The 7037-nt window shown below is 40.9% G+C and overlaps 1 long non-coding RNA gene across 1 annotated transcript; it reads left to right on the top strand.

Annotated features, from left to right (window-relative positions):
- Window positions 1-377: 377 nt before the first annotated feature.
- LOC119841369 lies at window positions 378-5840 on the top strand. The gene is made up of 3 exons (XR_006274340.1): window positions 378-897; window positions 4975-5052; window positions 5475-5840. It is a non-coding gene; the product is annotated as an uncharacterized LOC119841369 (long non-coding RNA).
- Window positions 5841-7037: the final 1197 nt, after the last annotated feature.

The following is a 7037-nucleotide window of genomic DNA, read 5'->3' on the forward strand; positions in this document are numbered from 1 at the left end:
CTAGGCTGATTGGGGGGAAGCAGCCACAGCTGGCCACACCCCAATCAGGCCTCACCTGGCCCAGTTATAAGGGCTCAGGGAGGAGTTGGGTCAGGATTCTCTGTCTAGCTTCAGAGAGAGATGGACCTAGCTACCTGGGAGCTGAGGGTGTAGGCAACCAAGCAGGGCTGGGGAAAGGTGAGAGGAGTTCCTGTCTGGTAACTCCCCAGGCTACAGGCCTTGTCAAAAGCCAAACCAGCTACTGGGGTTGCAGAGCGTTAGACAAAGGCAGTAGGTCCAAACCCTGCTTTGCTGATGATGAATGGCTTGTGTGCTGCAGTCTGCCCCAGTGAGTGGGGGCTAGATAGTAACTGGCAGTAGCCATAGACTGAGGTAAGGTTGGGGGCTCCCTGGGGAGGGGAGACCCAGAACTGTGGGGTTACTGCAGGGGGCAGAACCCTGATGTAGAGGGGCACTGGGGTCTGGGAGGGACATTAGGGGCAGGTGAGACACTAGCATGCAGAGGGTGCTCTGGGGCAGCAGAGCTAATTTCCAGGATGACCGACAGGAGGTGCCATGCTGGTGAGTCATCAGCTTGCTACACCGCCCCTTCCAGAGGGACTTGAGGCCATGGCAGGCCACTGCAAAAGTTCCACAAGGGGTGTTACTCCAGGCAAGTCACTAGAGACTTTTTGGACTATAGGGACCATGTTCCAAACTGAAGGGGCATAGCTAGGAAGTAGTTCAGGGCAGTGGACTTAAACCCTCTGCATGGAGGATCCTGCCAGCATTGCTTCACACGGGGCCCTGGGCCACACCTCCTTAAGGGCTTAGGCCCAGATGCAAGTGGAGGTCAGAAGGTTCCTGGCCTAAGATAAGGAAGCAGGCACCCCTATCAGGGAAGCAAGTGGCCAAAAGGTAAGCCCTGTGAGTGCCCTATCAGTATATTTTTTTCTTTTTTTGAGATCACAGGATTAGTGCTAAAAGTAATAGCACTGATGTAATAGCCTTAAAGTTCTGTAATGCATCTGACTTAGTGCCTCATGACATTTGATTAAAAAGAACAATACAAAATTAACCTGGCACATACTGAAAGAATTAAAAACTGGCTAACTGATCAGTCTGAAAATGTAACTGTAAATAGGGAATCCTCATGGAGCAGATCTGTTCCAGTGGGATCCTGCAGAGATTGGTACTTGGCCGTATGCTATTTATTTTTTTTCTCAATAACTTGGAAGAAAACATAAAAAAATCACTGAAAGTTTGCAGATGACCCCAAAGTTGGAGCAGTGGTAAAGAATGAAGAAGACAGATCACTGATTCAGAGCAATCTAGATCACTTTGTAAACTGGGGGCAAGCAGACAGTATTTACTATTAATATGGCTAAATATAAGTGTATACACCTGGGAACAAAGAATGTAGGACATATTTACAGGATGGGGGACACTATCCCGCGAAGCTGTGACTTGGGGATTCATGGTGGATAATCAGCTGAACATGAGCTCCTAATATGATGTGGCCAAAAGAGCTAATGTGATCCTGCAATGCATAAACAGGGGACTCAAAAGTTGGAATAGAAAGATTATTTTATCTCTGTATTTGGCACTGATATGACCACTGCTGGAATACTGTGTCCAGTTCTGCTGCCTGCAATTCAGGAAGGATATTGATAAATTGGAAAGGGTTCAGAGAAGAGACATACAACTGAGTTTTACCTTATAAAGACACCACTCCTTAACTGGTTTCAGAGTAGCAGCCGTGTTAGTCTCTAAGGTGCCCCAAGTACTCCTTTTCTTTTTTGAATACAGATTAACAAATTTATTTGAGCATAAGCTTTCGTGAGCTACAGCTCACTTTATCAGATGCATTCAGTGGAAAACAGTCCATATTTCTCAACAGGAAGAAAATCTTTGATAGTTCTAGCCCTAAATGGTTTTTACTCAGGCAAAACACTAACTAACTTCAGTGGGAGATTTGAATGCTGTGTGAGATCAGATCTCTTTTTCACCCCCTCCCGGTCATCATAATTAGCTAAATATTTTTGTGTGTATAAAATATATTCAGGGCTTTGAGGTCTAGAAGCTTGGAGCATGTCCTAATTTAATTTAGCCCTAGACTTTAGAACTCTAGTCTGTGCTGAGGCACTGAAAAAGAGTACTTTCTGAAAAGAGGAACACCTCCCTTCCTAGCACTTTGTCTCTTCCCCTTGTTCCCTGTGACATTTTTCATCCCCCTGCCCTGGCTTAGCTGTCCCATGAAGAGCCAGAAGAAAGGACACACCCAAGTGAATCCTAAAACAACTCATTTCTGTAATCCCTGTCTCCCCAGTTTCTGCCGCTGCCAGCACCAAAACAGATTTTTTTTCTTCTCCCGTGACCGCCATTAAATCCTGCTTTCTTGCTGATTATTAACTTGAGGGATACGTCATGCAGCAGCAGCAGCAGGAAGAGGTGAATCAGATTTGAGGTCATAACAGGGTAGGAGGGTATTTCACCAAAAAAGAGATGCAGGGTTGAACCTACTTCAGCCTTGTGTCCTGGCATTAGCCTACTTGCCAGCAACTCAAAACCCACCCTTCTTATGGCATAGCAGTCCCCATTAACCTCTCCTGAAAACGAAAATCTGGAATTATCCAGGTGCAAGCCATCTGAAAATTAACTAGATTTCCAATGTTAATTGAAATGATGCCAATAGAGACATTCATATCTTTTTTCCTATTCTTATCCAATGTTCGTGACAGACACTAGAGAGAAATTTTATTGAATTTGGCCCTTTGATTTGAATTAGATTTCCTTTGTGGCTCTTTCTGGAGGACATGAAAAGCTGTGAGCTGGGGGGAAAAATTGAACATGCAGTTCAATTTGGCATAGTCAAACCTAGTGAAAGAATCTTCAAATAACTTGTAAGTAACTCTGAAGCACTTCCATACCATCTCAGGGAAAATAGGTTTAGGAATCTTATTACATAAGATCAATATAGATATAGTATTAAAAAGCTCATAAAAGCCAGATTTTTTTATGTAGCTTTAAAGGTGTCTTGGAGATTAAAACCAGTCTATTTTGCCTTGCTTGCTCAGGACTCTTCCACACTAGGCAGCCTTAAGTAGATGACAGTCCCTGAGGCTAAACATGAAAGATGTTTCTCTTCTGCTCCACAGTGTGTACTGGAAAGAAAGCTTTGGCTATATGTATGTTCTTTGACTGACTTACAGTTCTTTGGAAAGATTTAAAATATAAATATATAGTGGGGGGGGGGGGGAGGAGGAGGAGGAGGAGGAGGGAGAGGTTGGTGATGATCTTTGAAAATAAATATATAATTTTGACCAAAAGGGAAATGCAAAAATTTTGTTTTGCCAGAAAACAGTGTTAGATTAGAAATATTCAGCATAATACCTTGTGCACAAAAAGTCCTGTATTACATACACACCTCAAGGGGTCATTATTTAAAAAGTCTTTATTTAGCAGTAGTTTCTACATACTGACTCATATTTCCCCATACTCTTAGGAGGGAACTCTGATAGCTGTTGGCTTTTTTCTTTTTACTTTTTAAAGGTGCCACATCACTTGGAAAAAGTTTCACAACCACACAATTTCATAAATGACCCATCAATGTTCTTCATTAAGGATACATCAATGCTGCAGCTAGGACACGTCTTTCCACTCCGGGAAGCAATCTGCTAACTCAGCTCTAGCTAGCAACTAAAAATACCAGTGCAGCTGGGAGTAGTAAGTGGGCAGCTCTGGCTAGTTGCCTGAGCATGTACCAAGGGGAACCCCAAGCTACACTGCTTTTTTAGTGTGCTAGCTCAAGCACAGCTAGCTTGCCTGTCTTTGCAATTTAGGACACATGCTCCCAGATGCAGTGTAGACGTAGACTCAAATCTGTTTGAGGGTATTAAATACAGCTAGTAGATGAAAGACTAATATTAGCTCAATTTAAAGTCTGAAAGGTACATTTCTCAACATAAATACAGTTGTGTTGAGATCTCATCCCATCTCTGCTGAACCTCATATAGGGCATGACTCAACTCCTACTGAGGTAGTGGGGGGGGGGGGGACTTCTATTGACTTCCATGTGAATTGCATCAGTCCATATGGCCTGATCATGAATAGTGCTGGCTTTTAATTTAACTTGGAGTGGAGGATGCTTCACAAGATCAGCACTTCACAGGATCAGGTCCAGACCTTTTAGACTGAAGTAGTGATATATCAGTTGGATCAGATGTCAGTAGGCTACAAATTGAAATTAGTCAAAGGATATAAAATACATTCTCAGTGAATACGCTTTGGTTAGATGTGGGGGCTGCTCTGCATTAGTCAGTCCCAGAGAAAATGGGGAGAGATTATAAATAGTGAGATGTTGCAGATGCTTCATGGGATCTGAGATTAAATTTAGTGTGTTGTGATTAAAAGACTGATCAACATAATTCTCATTACAGGCCTGTCTTTGGCCAGACCATGCTTTCCTCTAAATTGAAACCTCCATTAGACTTTTGTGGAAGCTCTCTGTTAAGAGCTTGCTGTATTTTAAGTATTCTGTTTTAGATTCCTGTTATATGAATTGCTGCAGAATTTAACAAACACAGGTAAAGTCCAGTTAAATAGCTGATCTATCTCTTGTAAAGGCATTGATGGCATCATAATAAATACATAAATAAACTCAGTATATTCAACAAAAAACATGCATGAGAGAAGTTCTACCAGTGTTCTCCATTTACCTTCTAGCTGGTATTTAGATTATAGGTGAATGGTATGAGAAGGTTTGAGAGAGGCAGAAATACACTAGATATTTACCCTCATAGATTCTTTCACCCATCATATTATGACAATGGTCAAATCTGAGGTCAAAAATCTTGTTAGCATCCATTTAACTACATTGCTGCACCCTGCTATAGCTTTAAAGTAACATGCCTAGTAGAAACTTTGAATCATCATCCAGTTTGGCTCTTCAATCAAATTATTAATAATTTTTCCCAAATATCATGAACTGTATAGATCAACTGCGCAGGAAGAGATTTCTTGCTGACTCAAGCTTGATGCGTGTCTGACTAGGGGCTCAGTTCAACAAAGCATGTAAGTACACTTTCTGATTTTAAGCATGTGCTTTGCTAAATCAGGGCTTAGGTTAGAGAAGTTCCATTTTAACTTAGCTGGTAAGATAAATGACTATGGATCAGAGGATGCCAGTTCCAGACTTGGGTAGAAGAATGTGCAGGATATACACATATGCTCAATCGCCAGCAGATGTGGAATTTTCCTAGCTGATCATGTAAGCTCTAATATCTGGTCATAATTTGATTGCAGCCATAATATATTGTGTGGTCTATTGGGAGTGTGTGCATTCTGTAAAAGCTTAGAAATTGTATACATTTTTGCCTCAGTCCAGGTATTTTCATCATCACTCAAATATGTACACAAAGGAAACCTATTTACCTTAGTATTGCATTTATGAAAAATAATCAAATCCAATTTTGCTCTGCTTCTTTATTGTGTAGTTATGAAGAGAGCCTGAGGTTAAAAATCATTCTTGGATTTAGAAATGAAGTCAACTGAGAAACTCCAGTCTGAATTACCTTTCCCAGTGAAGTGAACAGCATCTTATTCTCACAATTGACTACTCAATTTTATTTTTTTAAAATGAAGTGTTTAAAAACAACATTCAATTTTTAGTTTTGAGTTGTGTTGAATGAAACACTTTGACCTATTTCATTTGACTAAAATATAACTATTCAATTTTTTTTTATTCACCAAAATCTCCCCAAAATTCTTAGGTTGATCTCAAACTAATGTGTTTAAATTTTCCAGAACTATCAACAAAACAAATCTGTTTGCACAACTATATTTACATTTAGTAGGAATAAGGGAAGCATTAGGCTTACTGGTGCTATTCATCAAAATCCCTTTAACACCTACATTTCCTCAGAAATATCTTGACTGACAGGTGCACAAACATGTCTGAACAGGAATGTTTAGGGATTATTGTGACATTATCCAGGTACAATCTGGATTGAACAGCGTCTCCTCAATTCTCCACTTGGGGTGCCTTTTAGACAACTTTGCTGTGAGAACAACCACTCCTGGTCTGCTCACACACAGCCTCCAACATGTAAATTACTCTGGGCTGTACCATATGAGTGCTGTGGCCAGCCACTGTTGGATTATACTGCAGAGCAACATCAGCAAATTTCCAGTCCCTGACTTTTCCCCAGAAATGTGTGTCTTGTACTACCCAGCCTTCTCCCAGACAACACAAGATCATATAAAGCCTGTGATTTTATTAATAGAAAATGATATGCACAAATCCTGTTATCTCAATTGAAGTTTCCCAAACACTTCAATTCAAGCACACCGGTCTAGATAAAACAAGTCTATTAACTGCACAAAGATAGATTTAAGTGATTGCAAGTAATGAGCCTTAAAAGTCAGAAATGATTACAAGAAAATAGAAGGTAAAATGCAATTAATATCTGACTTAGGAAGCTAAAAACTCAGAGCACAGGTATCTCTAACCATGCTTCAACATTCTTACCGGCTAGATTCCTTTCAGCCAGGACCTCTCCTCCAGTTCAGTGTTACTTTCCTTGTCCTTCAGATGTTCTTGATGCCATAGGCAGGCAGAAAGGGAGGAATATTTTGGGGGCTCTGTTCCCCTTTCTTATAGTTTCTCTTTGATCATCTCCAGCTGAGCTTCCTGAGACTGCCTGTGGGGACAGGAACTTCCCAACTGTTTCTTTGCCATAATGTAGATTTCTTGCTCATCCCCTTTTTCCTGTGAAAGAATGGCCACTTGTTGATACCTGGCTGAGACATCAGTTTGTCTTTTGTTTCTGAGGAACTGGTGTGCGGTTGTTTTTGCAGACTTGGAGCACATCACAGTAATATCATACTGTAGAATTTCATAAATTACATAAAATGTTGCCACACATTTTATCAGGACAATCGGCAAATTTCCAGTTATCAAATGATACTTCACAAGACATACTTTGTGTAAGGGGACTGTTGCCCCTTACTAACATTCAGTGGGGTGTTTTAGTTGCTAGCTCCCAGTACTAAAAGGG

The sequence above is a fragment of the Dermochelys coriacea genome, chromosome 1, assembly GCF_009764565.3.
Source record: "Dermochelys coriacea isolate rDerCor1 chromosome 1, rDerCor1.pri.v4, whole genome shotgun sequence".
Lineage (NCBI taxonomy): Eukaryota > Metazoa > Chordata > Testudines > Dermochelyidae > Dermochelys > Dermochelys coriacea.